We start from the raw sequence: 13,559 nt of genomic DNA, 5'->3' as shown, positions 1-13,559 counted from the left end.
GCTTGATGGGAAATCAAACAAAGTTTAGAGACACGAGTTTCAGTTGCCAGATTTCAAAGCAGAAGCAGCTCTAAGACGTGGGCAGGCAGGTTGTCTGTGGAATTTCAAGCAGTTACACGGGTACACAAACCTGCCTTTCTGATTCCAGTTAGCATTACCTTCTTTAATTAAAAAGTCCCATTCCCAGCCTCAGTTATTCTGAGACACAGGCATCCGGCTGTAACTAAGCTGGCCAAGTGGAGGGCAAAAAAAATGAATGTACTGTACTGCAAGCCAGTTTCCATAGGACTAAGGACCACTTTGGGCCTTGCTGTGGTTTAAACATGGGTAGTGCCCCACAAAAAGTGTCCGTGTATTAAAGACTGATACAGCTTGGAGACAGTATAAGTTTTAAGAGGTGGGGCCTAAATCAATCAGGTCTTGTGGCATACACCTGCAATCTCAGTATTCAAGGGCAGAGAGGGTTTGTTCTTTCCACCCACCTTGACATAGGTAATAGGTATCAAACTCAGGTCACCAAGCTCGTGAGGTCATCCCCTTTATGCATCGAGCCATCTTGCAGGCCTTGTAACCTAGAAAATCTTTCATTTCTCTAAGGGACTACTCTCTGTGTGGCAACCTGAAAACCACTTTCCTCACCCTTCTTCGAGTGCCTCTCTCCTCTTCTGTAAATGGAAATAATAATGGGATTTTCTGCCAGGTGGTGATGGTAGGTATCCTTTAAGATGCCTTTAATCTCAGCAATTGGGAGGCAGAGGCAGAGGCAGGAGATCAAGGCCAGCCTGGTCTACACAGTTTCAAGATAGCCAAGACTACACAAAGAAAACCTTTCTCTCCAAAAGAAAGAAAGAGAGGAAGGAAGGAAGGAAGGAAGGGATTTGCTTCAAGGGCTGTTCTGAGAATTAATGTATTGATACCAATAAAAAGTTTAGAATAGAATTCAACAGACTGCAATGATCAATGAATGTTTGGTAACCCAATGATAACGAGGAGGAGGAGGAAGAGGACCATCCATGATGATTGAAATAAGAGGATACATGGCCATCTCTGAGTTCATATGTGGTTTGGGTGATCCATGCATGACTAAGTTGGGGATCTGTGGAAGGAATCTTTTGGTAAACTGGTCACCAACTCCTGGCTTGTAGTTTTCTGAGACACTTTTTTTTTTTTAGATTTATTTATTTTTATTATATGTAAGTACACTGTAGCTGTCTTCAAACACTCCAGAAGAGGGAGTCAGATCTCGTTACGGATGGTTGTGAGCCACCATGTGGTTGTTGGGATTTGAACTTCGGACCTTTGGAAGAGCAGTCGGATGCTCTTACCAACTGAACCATCTCGCCAGCCCTCTGAGACACTTTTATTTGCAATGCTCTACCCCCCAAAAAGAGATGCTGTACTTTTTGGCTTATGGTGTTTCCTCAAAGACAAGACTTGAGAACTGTCTGAAAACGAGACCTGAGATGGAAGAGGCTCGGGCCCCAGTGAAGGCAATGGCAGAGAGGCCTGAGGACCTAAATCTGCCCAGCGCCATCATTACCAGGATCATCAAGGAGGCATCCCGGATGGCGGCAACATCTCCAAGGAGGCCCGAGGCGCCATTTCCTGTGTGCCGCCAGGGTCCTGTTTCTGTATGCCATATCCTGTGTGGGAAAAACTTTGCAATGAAAGGGAAGCGCAAGATTCTCTATGCCAGTGGCATGCTGTCAGCCATGGAAGAGATGGCGTTCCAGCCGTTCACAACACCATTGAAAGAAGCTCTAGAAACATACAGGCAGAAGGAGAAAGGCAAGAGGGAGCTTCGGAGCAAATGAAGAAGAACAAAGGGAAAAAAGCAGATTCCGAAGAGCAGGACAAAGGCATGGAGGAGGAGGATGAAGAAAGACTGAAAGAGGAAGAACAGAGCAAGGAGGAGGAAGTGAACAACGGAATGGAGAGAGTGGTTACACTGTGGCACAGTGGAAAGGACTGAGATGTGTTTGTGAAGCCTCTCCCGGCAAGGCAGATCCGACTTAGACATCTGTGCCTGAGATCAAAATAAAAACTGACCAGAAAGAAGAGAAATCAAGAGCAAAAAACCAAAAACACCAAGGCTCAAAAGCATCTGCACAGCTTACCTCTTTATCCACTTATCATCGTCCTGGGTCTTTGCGTGTCTATTTGTTCATTCAACAAATATACTTATCTGGTGCTCACTCTGCTCCCAACCAGGGCCAGTTGCTGATGACTGAATGGCAAACAGGATGCCCTGTGTGTCCTTAGTTTACAGACCAGAGTCATAGAGACCATGGGTGTCATTAGAAGTTTATAGACCAGAGGCATAAGAAGGTATCCTCAGTGGATTTGGGCAATACAAGGTGGACTGATTTTGACTCATCATTTTGACTCATCCCTGAGTACCATGGGTTCAATTCCAAGCACTCAGTCCAGAAGGGTGAATGTGTCTTGTGTGGGAGCATTGCCAAAGGCTTCTGTGGAGAGCTTTAGGGGCCGCTTGGCAGGAATCTAACATTAGGCATGACAAGGAAGTAAGTTCAGGCGGGAATCTAACTTTAGGATAGAACAGGAAAATAAGTTCAGGCAGAAATCTTAATCTTAGAGTGGAACCAAAGAATCAGCTTCAGGCAAGAAATGGATTTTGGGCTTGGACAAGGAGGTGGGCTCAGGCATTTTGGTCATTCTGACAAGCCCTTGGAAACAACTGTCACAGGAGAAATCATAGGAATTTGCTTACTGCCTTGTTAGTTCCTTATTGTAATGCTCACCTGTAATACTTGCATGTAATTAAAATGGCATAAAAGCCGATTGGGGAAAAAATAAACCTGCCTCAGTCTCAGAATTGGCTGCAGTCATGCTACAATGTTGTATAATTGTCTTTTTTCTTTTTTTAATCCTCACTCCTGGGCTGGAGAACCTATTGACTGAAGGAGTGAGCTTGGTCAGGTTTCCATGACAACATAGAAATTTGGCTCTAAGAGAGCAACGGAAGAAGCTGATTATGGTACAGAAAACTATAGATACAGAGATCCAGAGGCATGAGAGCACCTAGAGCTTCCAGAAGCTGCACAAAGACACTCAGGACTGACACTGAACATGCCAGCCAGGAAATAAAGTCAAAAGAGGTAATGTTATAAACAAACTAAGTCGTCAGGCTAAGATCTCCGAACTCAACTCTAAGTCCTATGGGGAGTTCAGACATGTTTTTCGGTATAATGAATAGAATAGTAGATTGGTGGCTTGAGACTTGTGGGAGGAGGTCAGATGGAAGGGAGCATGGTGGCTACTGGAACCCTGAGAAACCAGAGAAGAATTTCATATGTCCTGTGATGGTGGGGCATGCCGAGGCATAAGCAGCAAGTGACACAGAGGTGGCTATAAAGATAGGGTATAAAAGGTGTGGGTTCATTAGCATTCTGTCACTGTTAACAAACTCCTGTGATAACAGAGTCCATAGGCTCAGAAAATAACCAGTTTGTAAGGAGAGGAGGTTGGCTGGGGCTCACAATTTTGGAGATTCCAATATGTGGCTTATTGGCCCTGTAGCTTTTGGTCTGTGGTAAAGCAGCACATGGGGGGACTGCATGGTAGAAGAGGCTTGGCTACCTTATGGCAGAGATAGATGATAGAAAAATAGATGAAGGATAGACAGACAGATAGATAGATAGATAGATAGATAGATAGATAGATAGATAGATAGATAGATAGATTGATAGATGGTAGATAAATAGATAGATTATGGTGGCACTCATCAATACACCAGCTCTCAAGAGGCTGATGCAGGAAGACTACAAATTTAAGGCCAGTCTAGGCTACACAGGGAGATAAAGAGAGATAAACTGAGTGGAAAGGTCCTTACAATTTTTAAGGGCATTACCTCAACTTTCCAATGACCTAAGACCTGTGCACCCCAACTCTTTTTTCTTTTCTTTTCTTTTTTTTTTGGGGGGGGGGGTTGAGACAGGGTTTTNTCTGTATAGTCTTGGCTGTCCTGGAACTCACTCTGTAGACCAGGCTGGCCTTGAACTCAGAAATTCGCCTGCCTCTGCCTCCCAAGTGCTGGGATTAAAGGTGTGCGCTAAGCCGGGCGTGGTGGCGCACGCCTTTAATCCCAGCACTCGGGAGGCAGAGGCAGGCGGATTTCTGAGTTCGAGGCCAGCCTGGTCTACAAAGTGAGTTCCAGGACAGCCAAGGCTACACAGAGAAACCCTGCCTCGAAAAACCAAAAAAAAAAAAAAAAAAAAAAGGTGTGCGCTACCACGCCCGGCAGCACCCCAACTCTTAAAGGGTCCTATCACTTCCTAATAGCACCAAGCTGAAGATAAGTCCTTTAAACCCACTGACACCTATAAAGGTCAACAGTAACTCAAAAACAATGTGGGCCCAGACACAAATCTAGCTTCCCTCAGGACACCTAAGCTTGATGTATGTTTACTCATTCTTGTCTCCCCAGATCCTAGAACAGTTCCTGGTGCATAACTGTGTCTCCAAACAAACAAACAGGAAAGATGCAAGACATGATCAGGCATGACAGGTGTCCGTGACAAATAACAGTGTGCACAGCACGTGCATTGTCCTTCTATCAACCTCATATCTGATGCCATTCAAACCCTCACTCTAAAGCTCAACACAGTCTGAGGCAGGAAAAGAAGTGGAAGATGGAGCCTTGTCAGATGGTGGCATCGCTGAGAGCAGTCCAAAGCGGGAACCGTTTCTGGCACACAGAGCTCACTTTAACAGACACTGGGATGACATGTGGAGAGCTGTCATGTCAGCTCCAGAGAGCAAGCCATCTAGCTCATGTTCCTCTTGCCAAATTAATTTCATCTGACGTCTCTTTCCTTTGTATCCTAAGGTATCTCGGATTTCAAACTTGACCATGACAACAGCATGTCAGAGCAGTGTTCCGTGTGCCAAAATCAGTCCCTCGAACGATCTTTATTATGAGGAAGGCTGTCCTGATAACCCCAAATCGAATAGTCAGAGCAGCTAAAAATACACTTATTGATTCTTTTAAATAAAATATAAGCTTCCTCTCTTTCTCATGCTTAATATTGAGTGAAGCAGAGCATGCATCAATTCTTCATTATAGCAGAGGAAGACAGCATCAGCAGCCAGGGCTCTGTGGACTTGAACCAGAAAACTAGACAAAAGTTCTAGATGTTCTGTAGCGGGTCTCAAGTGTGGCTGTGTGTTAAAATTGGCTAGCTGTTTTGTTTTGTTTTCTTAGTGCCCGAGCCTAGCCCCTGAGTACATAAAATAAGGTAAAATGCCAACTCTCCAGGATGGCATGGTATCTGCATCTTATAAAACCTCCAAGTACAGAGATCTATTATCTATGGGAGACTGAGTAAATAATTTAACCTTATTTATATAAAGTGAAATATAATCAACATTCCACATTATGGGACTGTAATTTGGATCTAGAATACACACACACACACACACACTTTTGTATTGTCTCAGGCACACTGCTGTCATAATGGGTAAACTAATATATATGGCTGTTGCGGGAAATATTAAAAAAATAACCTGCCAACTGTCCACGCTCCTGCTTCTCTCAACCTGCCCACTCCCCTGCAGGGCCGGACTGCACCGCTTCTACTGGCAACTCTCTCCGGCTAGCTCCCACAGAGTCTGGCTTGCTTGTTCCTGGAGCCGCCATTGGTGGTCCCACATTCCAGAAACCACGTAAAGCAAAAATCTTGAACCTTACAATTAACCAATCAGATTTATGTATCAATAAAATCACAATTTACAAGATACCAATACAATAATTTCAGAAACAATTGATAATGATAAAAGCTTTATCCCGATTATTCTAACTTTTATGATATCATAACTACCTGTGGCTGGTTAAAGCCACGCTGGTTCACAGCCACCTCCATTTTGCCCTCTCCTCTCTCCTGAGACACTGTCTCTGCAACTCTTAACTCTGCCTCCGTTTTCCCTGTCTAATCACAGGCCTCCTGCTACCCTAATGTTATTGGACAGGGAAAATCCTGCAACATATGGCTACCAACCTTTTTAAAAGTACTTTACAAGTTTATGAGCATTGTGATTGAAAGTAAATCCAAACCCAACAGAAAGGTCCTATCTTAATTAGGGTTTCTATTGGTGTGATGAGACACCATGACCACAGAAACTCTTATAAAGGAAAACACTTAATTGGGGCTGGCTTGCATTTCAGAGGTTCAGTCCACTATCATCATAGTGGGAAGCATGGCAGCATGCAGGCAAACATGGTACAAGAGAAGGAGCCGGGAGTTCTCTATGTGGAGCCACAGGCAGCAGGAAGAGACAAAGACCCTGGGCCTTGCTTGGGCTTCAGAGACCTCACTTCACAAGCCTACCACTTAGTGATGTCCTTCCTTCAACCACACCACATCTGCTCCAACAAGGCTATACCTCCCAATAATGCCCCGCCCCATGAGCCTATGGGGCCATTTTCATACAGACCACCACAGGTTCACGCACTGCTATTAGGTGAGACCCCTATGACTGTTAATGTATAGTGTTATAGTGTGCTTTCTTACTGTGTTGGTTTTCCCTTTGAACTGGTGAGGTGAAACAATCTGTTTGTCTGGTTGCTTTCCATGAGTTCAAATTTGCTGTTTGCTACTCCACAGACTCACTGACTATATTCCTCCTTTTTATATGAAATTTGTTACATCAAAAGGCCTGGTCAGCCCAACTGGATCAAAGGGCCTGGTCAGTCTCTGTAGAGAGAGAAACTTTGGAGCAGCCCGTCCTAAGTGGGATGTCTTTATCGGGCCCCTCCCCTCAAGGCTCAGAGATCTATAAATAGAAGAAAGACCATAAGAGCTAGACATGGTGGTGATTCCGAGGAAATGCTGTCTTCCAGCATTTCCAGGACAGAGGCACATAGACCTCACAGTGACTGTGACAGCATGCACAAGACCCACAAGGACAGATACAGCACTGAGAGGGGAAGTGGACCCAGATCTCCCCTCACCCCCAACCAAGAAGCCATCTGCAGCTGATACTTGCTGGCAAAAGGAAACTCAGCTTCCTCCAGTGGACTGTCATTGGGTATATCAATCACATTGCAAGGCAGGCCCCATGCCCAGGAGTAGGTGGCCAACACAAAACAAACTCTATGGTTTTTTGATTGTTTGCTTGCTTGCTTTTGGGGGTAGGTTTGAGGGCAGTGTGGACTTTTTGTTTCATTTTGCTTGGTTTTGGATTTTTTTATTTGTATGTGTCTTATTGATATTTTTGATTGATCATTTTGATCTTCATTTTTTTGTTGTTGTTATTTTGGTTTTGTTTCAGTTTTGTTTTATGAGAGAGAAAGTACATTAAACCAGGTGGGTGGGGAGGTGGAAAGGATCTGAGAGGTATTGGGGAAGGGGAGAAAACATAATCAAAATATATTATATGACATTTTTTTCAATTAAAATATGAAAATTAAATTTAAAATGGTAAAGTGGGGCTGGAGAGATGGCTGAGTGGTTAAGAGCACCGACTGCTCTTCCAAAGGTCCTGAGTTCAAATCCCAGCAACCTCATGGTGGCTCACAACCATCCATAATGAGATCTGACACCCTCTTCTGGTGCATCTGAAGACAGCTACAGTGTACTTGGATATAATAAATAAATAAATCTTTTTTTAATAATGTTAAAGTGATGGTCAAATTCAGATTTAGTCAGCAAGTCTACTGCTCGGGCAGTCGGCAGTGCGTGTTCAGCAGCTCACAGTACTAATGAAGGAACTCTGAGGCGCACAGCTAGCAGAATGTTACAGACTGAGCCAAAGAGATGGCTCAATACAGTAAGGAACCTGTCACCTTAATCCTGAGTTCCGTTCACAGGTCCCAAGTGGTAGAAGGAAAAACTGATTCCTGAAAGTTGTTCTCTGACCTCTACACATGTAGCATGGCATCCATGAGTGAACATACATACACACACAAAATACATACATACACACACACCATACATACATACACACACACCATAAATAAATAAATGTAATAAGTAGATCATTAAAAACAAACATATTGGCCGGGCAGTGGTGGCGCATGCCTTTAATCCCAGCACTCGGGAGGCAGAGGCAGGCAGATTTCTGAGTTCGAGGCCAGCCTGGTCTACAGAGTGAGTTCCAAGACAGCCAGGACTACACAGAGAAACCTTGTCTCGAAAAACCCAAACAAACAAACATATATTTGTTTATATATATACATACATATATATATATATATATGATTATATTCATTAGTATATTTAATACATATAAATTATAGATATATAATATGAGAATATTTATTAAATTGGCATAAACAATACTGCTATCTGCCAATCAGAGAAGTTGAGAAACCAGTTGAGTACTACTCCTGGCTGGGCACCTCAGCAGTCTTAGTATGGTGCTGACAGCTAAAGGTTTCCTGGAAAGCCACTGGCTTTTAGTCCACATGGGTAAACTGAAGAAAATTGGCTTCCTTAGAGAAACATGGCAAGAGCCACAACAAAATAGATACCAGCAGGGGGCACAAGCGACCAGCAGGGGGCATGCGTGAGCAGGCAAAGCGGCATTCTTTCCTCCTATAGAGCTTAGGCACAGGCTACCTAGAGATTATGCAGTTTATTCTGTAGGAGAGCCTTTTTTCCCCAAGTGATCCTTCCATAAAGTACTCTCACAGACATTTTAGTTCATGGCAGATCCAATCAAGTTCATAAGCAAGATTAATCATCACACACATTAGCCCTATCTGTGTTGGGAGGGGTTATGCATTCCTATGCCCATAGAGAGTGTGTTCATGCCCATGGAATCACAGGCAGAGGCTGGGGGAAAGGACCTTATGTCTCCCTCATCTGATGCATTGCCTGCCAACATCTAGAAGTAGCCAGTCTCCAAACAGCCCCCGTAACTTCTTGTGGGAAATGACATTCGAAGCCAGCATCTGGTGGGTTGGGCATGTTCTTTGCCACCAAAGTGTGTTTGCTTTTGAAGCTTTGTGAATACACATAGCAAGCCAGGAAATGCTTCTAACTTTTCTTAAGACAAAAACATCATAAGTTCATCTGGATGTTTTGATCCAAATTCAGGACAAAGGAGTTTGATTTAACCTGACCTATCCGGTGCCAGTAGTGCAAAAGCCCCAACTTCCAATAGTACTCTATAACTATTCCTTTGTCTTATCCCGCAGTATACAAGCGACCCCGGCAGAGTAACACCAGCTACTCTAATGCTGTCAAGAAGCTGGAGAAACCGTATCAGCAAGCAAAGGTAGAAGCATCTTCCGTTGAATTTGTTTTCTTCTAGTATGTACAATCAAGAACTCATTGATGATCACACTAAATGATGTCACTAAGCGAGCACCACACTCAGAGATGGAGAGATGGGTCAGTGATTAAGAGCTCACACCACCCTTCTAGAAGACCTGAGTTCAAGTCCCAGCAATCATAAGTACACTGTAACTCAAGCTCCCATTCGTCTGACCTCTGTGGGCACTGCATTCCTGTGCACACACCCACAGGCACATATATACACATAATTAAAAATAAAATCATTTTACAGAGACAAAGTTTGGAGCTGAGATGAAAGGATGGATCATCCAGAGACTACCCCACCCGAGGATCCATCCCATAATCAGCCACTATTGCATATGCCAGCAAGATTTTGCTAAAAGGACCCTGATATAGCTGTCTCTTGTGATGCTATGCCAGTGCCTGGCAAACACAGAAGTGGATGCTCATAGCTATTGGATGGAACACAGAGCCCCCAGTGGAAGAGCTAGAGAAAGTACCCAAGGAGCTGAAGGGGTCTGCAACCCTATAGGTGGAACAACAATATGAACTAACCAGTACTCCTGGAGCTCATGTCTCTAGCTGCATATGTAGCAGAAGATGACCTAGTTGACCATCAGTGGGAAGAGAGGCCCCTTGGTCTTGCAAACTTTATATGCCCCAGTACAGGGGAATGCCAGGGCCAAGAAGTGGGAATGGGTGAGTAGGGGAGCCGGGTGGGGGGAGGGTATAGGGGACTTTCGGGATAGCATTTGAAATGTAATGAAGAAAATATCTAATAAAAAATTGGAAAAAGAAAAAAAATAAAATCATTTTTTAAAAAATTTTCACACTCTGCCATCATCTCACAATTTGACCTGCAACGTATCTTGTTTTGTTTTTCTGGAGCTTCCTTTCTCATTTTGATAAATTTATAGTGGCATAAAAATATACCTGCTTCCCCAGACAAACTTAAAAGAAGGGGTACAGCCACCCAGCCTGGTTCTATTTCTCCTCCCTCCACACTGTAGAAAGGTTTTGGCACATAATTTGGCTTTGAAATAAAATCAAAGTGGTGCTTATATTTGCAGCAGCACACAAATGTTATTAGATGGAGTGCACACTGTAAACGCCTTGCTTTTTCCACTGACGTATCCAGGAGGCCATTGTGATCCGCTATACTGGGATGTTCCTAATTCCTGTTCAGAAGTTCAGAAGAACATATTCCTGTTCAGAAATACATATTCAGAAGTTGGAATGCCAAGGGGGCTTCAGGTAGTCATTTATTTAGGAATATTTGAGTGCTAGACATTATAAGACCCAGTTCTCTTCACAGGGACGATATGGCTTTACGTTCACCGGAAGTGCCTAAGAAGATGTGCATCCTCAGAGCAGCTTCCCTGAGCATCTCTCACCTTTAGACGGCCACCCATCTGCTGGGTGAGCAGGGGTTGCTTGTGCCTGTATTTGGTAACTATACAATGAATCCTTCGACCACCTTTTTTTATAGCTCTGTCAATAACTTTTCCATAAAATTGCTATTCATATTTCTACTTATTTTCTACAGATTTGGTCTAATCTTTTCCTTTTTAAAGCACCTATTCACACATTACAGAGACCAGACTTTTATCATATTAGGTTATAATATAATATTATAATAATAGGTTACAAATGGTACTAAGTTGTTCACCAGACTCTCTTACTTTACCCAAGACTTTTTATTACTACCCCCCAACTTCCTTATTTTTGTAAGCTTTGTCATCTGAATATGCATAGCATGATGGATGTGTGCACAGTGTGCATGTGAGTGTGTAGGCATGCATATGTGGGGGTTAAAGGATAATCTGAATATCAGTCACTCCTCCGGGCAGGTGCCCTGTGACCCACACCAGGCCAGCTGACCTCCCTGCTTCCGGGGACTCTCTTTCTCTATCTCCCCTCTGAAAGTAGGTGAGCTGGGATTAATGTTGATTTCTGTGGGTTCCGGAGATCCACACACTGGCCTTAGAGCTTACGCTGCAAGCACTTCATCCATTGAGCCATGTCCCCAGCCCAGCCTCTATTTTCTTACAGCCAAATGTAACCGCCATCTTCATTACTGCGCTTGGGTTTGAGTTCATGATTTGGAATTTCCCCACGCTATAGCCAAACTCCCTCATGGTTCTGCCTGCTTGTGAGCTTTTACTTTTTTCTACAGGTGAGTTTCTAATACACTTGGAGTTTACCAGTGTGAAGCTAGGAAACAGTGCTTTGTAAAGGTCCATCTGAGGTAGTGGGAGAGATGACTAAGTAATTAGGTATTGCTCTCTCAGAGGACACAAGTTCAACTCCCAGCACCCTTGTCAAGCAGCTTACAATGGCCATAACTCCAGGTCCAAGGGGATCTCAACCTTTGGTCTCCCAGACACCTACACACACACACACACACACACATACAATCATGCATTCAAGAGTGCACACACACATGTACACACACACACAAATAAAATAAAATTCTAAGTCTGTTGCAATCAATCTCCAACCCAAATAATGCCCTGACAATGAAAACACAATACAATTAATATGAATACATGCTGTGTGCCTTGATTGAGCAGATCTTCCACATCTATGAGACCCCTTAGAACTTGCAGTTTCTCCAGGCCATGTGCTTCTGCTCTGCTTTTCTTCTTCTTCCTCCTCCTCTGCATCCTCTCCCTCTTCCATTTTCTCCTTCTCTCTCCCCACCTTCCCTTTACCCCCCACCTTTTATCTGCCCAATCATCATCTCTCCTTTATTTTACAAATTGAGGTGTGAAGCAGGTTTACGGGAATCACCTGAGTGCTGACTCATTCCTTGTTCACAACCACTCAAAAGAGAATGGAATTAACATTAAATATAATTAGCCTCAGGGCTATCCACAGCATAAGTTCATTTCAGGCTGACTGATAACAGCACTTACCATGGAATATGATAACCTGAGTTTGATCCCCATAACCCATGTGGTTGAAAAAGATAATAGACTCTTCAAGTTGTCCTCTGACTTCCACACCCATACTGTGGCACAGGACTGTCCACACACATTAAATAAATAAGTATGTAAGTAAATGCTTATGTCTAAAACTTCCATTTCAGGACCTGGAATGTTGCTTAATGGGCAGCACATGCCTTGTATACATGAGGTCCTGAGTTTGCTCCTGAGTACACACACAACAAGAACAGAGACAAAGCCCATGTCACTTAATGAAGGTTGACAGCTATATGGTATCACTGTCCCATTATTTAACTGCATTGTGAAGCTTTATGCATTTCTACCATTAGTCGCATAACCAGTTGACATAGGCGACACTGGAGGCCAGAGGACTTGCTTTAACAAGGCTGTTTCAATGATGTTTTTCCATTAAATAAAAAACGACTATATTTACTGTGAAGGTTTTAGATGTGCATTTATTTCCTTCTCTCTGTGTTGTGTGTCTACAGCTGGGATGGAGAAGTGTGCCACATTGTCTGTGAAAAGGCCAGGGGACATCTTACGGGTGACATTTCTTCTTCCACCATGTGAGTTCCAGGAATCAAACTCAGAGCATCAGCCTTGGAAATGGCAGCCCTTCCCCTTTGAGCCATCTAAACCCCTATGCTTGCTTTTTAACTGATTTTTTTAAAAATATGATTGAGTCTTAAAATAATATTGCGTGGCTTTTCTGCATCTATGGAAATGATTGTATTTTCTTTTTCTATTCGTAGGATGAATTCTGTTAGATTTATAGTATTGAATTCCCTTCAACACTTGGACTAAAATCTACTTAGTTGTGATGTGTTATGTGTTTAAATACATTATTTGACCCTTTTTATTAACATTCCTGTATGATTTTATCCATATTTTTTATTTTTAATTTGAGTGTATGTGTGTTTGTTTAAGTACACTTAAAGCTAGCACATATCTGAAGGTCCGAGGACAACTTGTGAAGCCATTGTCTCTTTCCATTATGTGAGTTCCTGGGTGTCTTAGTTACTGTTCAACTGCTGTGAAGAAACCCCATGCCCAAGGCAAGTCTTACGATAGAAAGAATTCAACTGGGGGTTTGCTTACAGTTTCAGAAGTTTAGTTCATTATTGTCATGGCAGAAAGCACAGCAGACACAGGAGCAATAACTGAGAACTCCATCCTGATCCAAAGTGGGGGAGAGAGAAAGAGAGAGGGAGAGAGAGAGGAAGAGGTAGGGGAGAGGGGGAGGAAGAGTCTGGGTTTGGCATAGGGTTTTAAAACCTTAAAGCCCACTCCCAGTGACACACTTCCTCCAACAAGGCCTGTAGTGGTTTGAATAGATTTGGCCCAAATA

The 13,559-nt window shown here is 43.2% G+C and overlaps 1 pseudogene; it reads left to right on the top strand.

The window, feature by feature from the left end:
• Positions 1-1,493: 1,493 nt before the first annotated feature.
• On the top strand, positions 1,494-1,972 carry LOC110308499 (annotated as a pseudogene).
• The last annotated feature ends 11,587 nt before the right edge of the window (positions 1,973-13,559 follow it).

This window comes from Mus caroli, chromosome 13, assembly GCF_900094665.2.
Source record: "Mus caroli chromosome 13, CAROLI_EIJ_v1.1, whole genome shotgun sequence".
NCBI lineage: Eukaryota > Metazoa > Chordata > Mammalia > Rodentia > Muridae > Mus > Mus caroli.
Note: the sequence above shows the minus strand (reverse complement) of the source record. Positions and strands in the feature narration are given on the sequence as shown.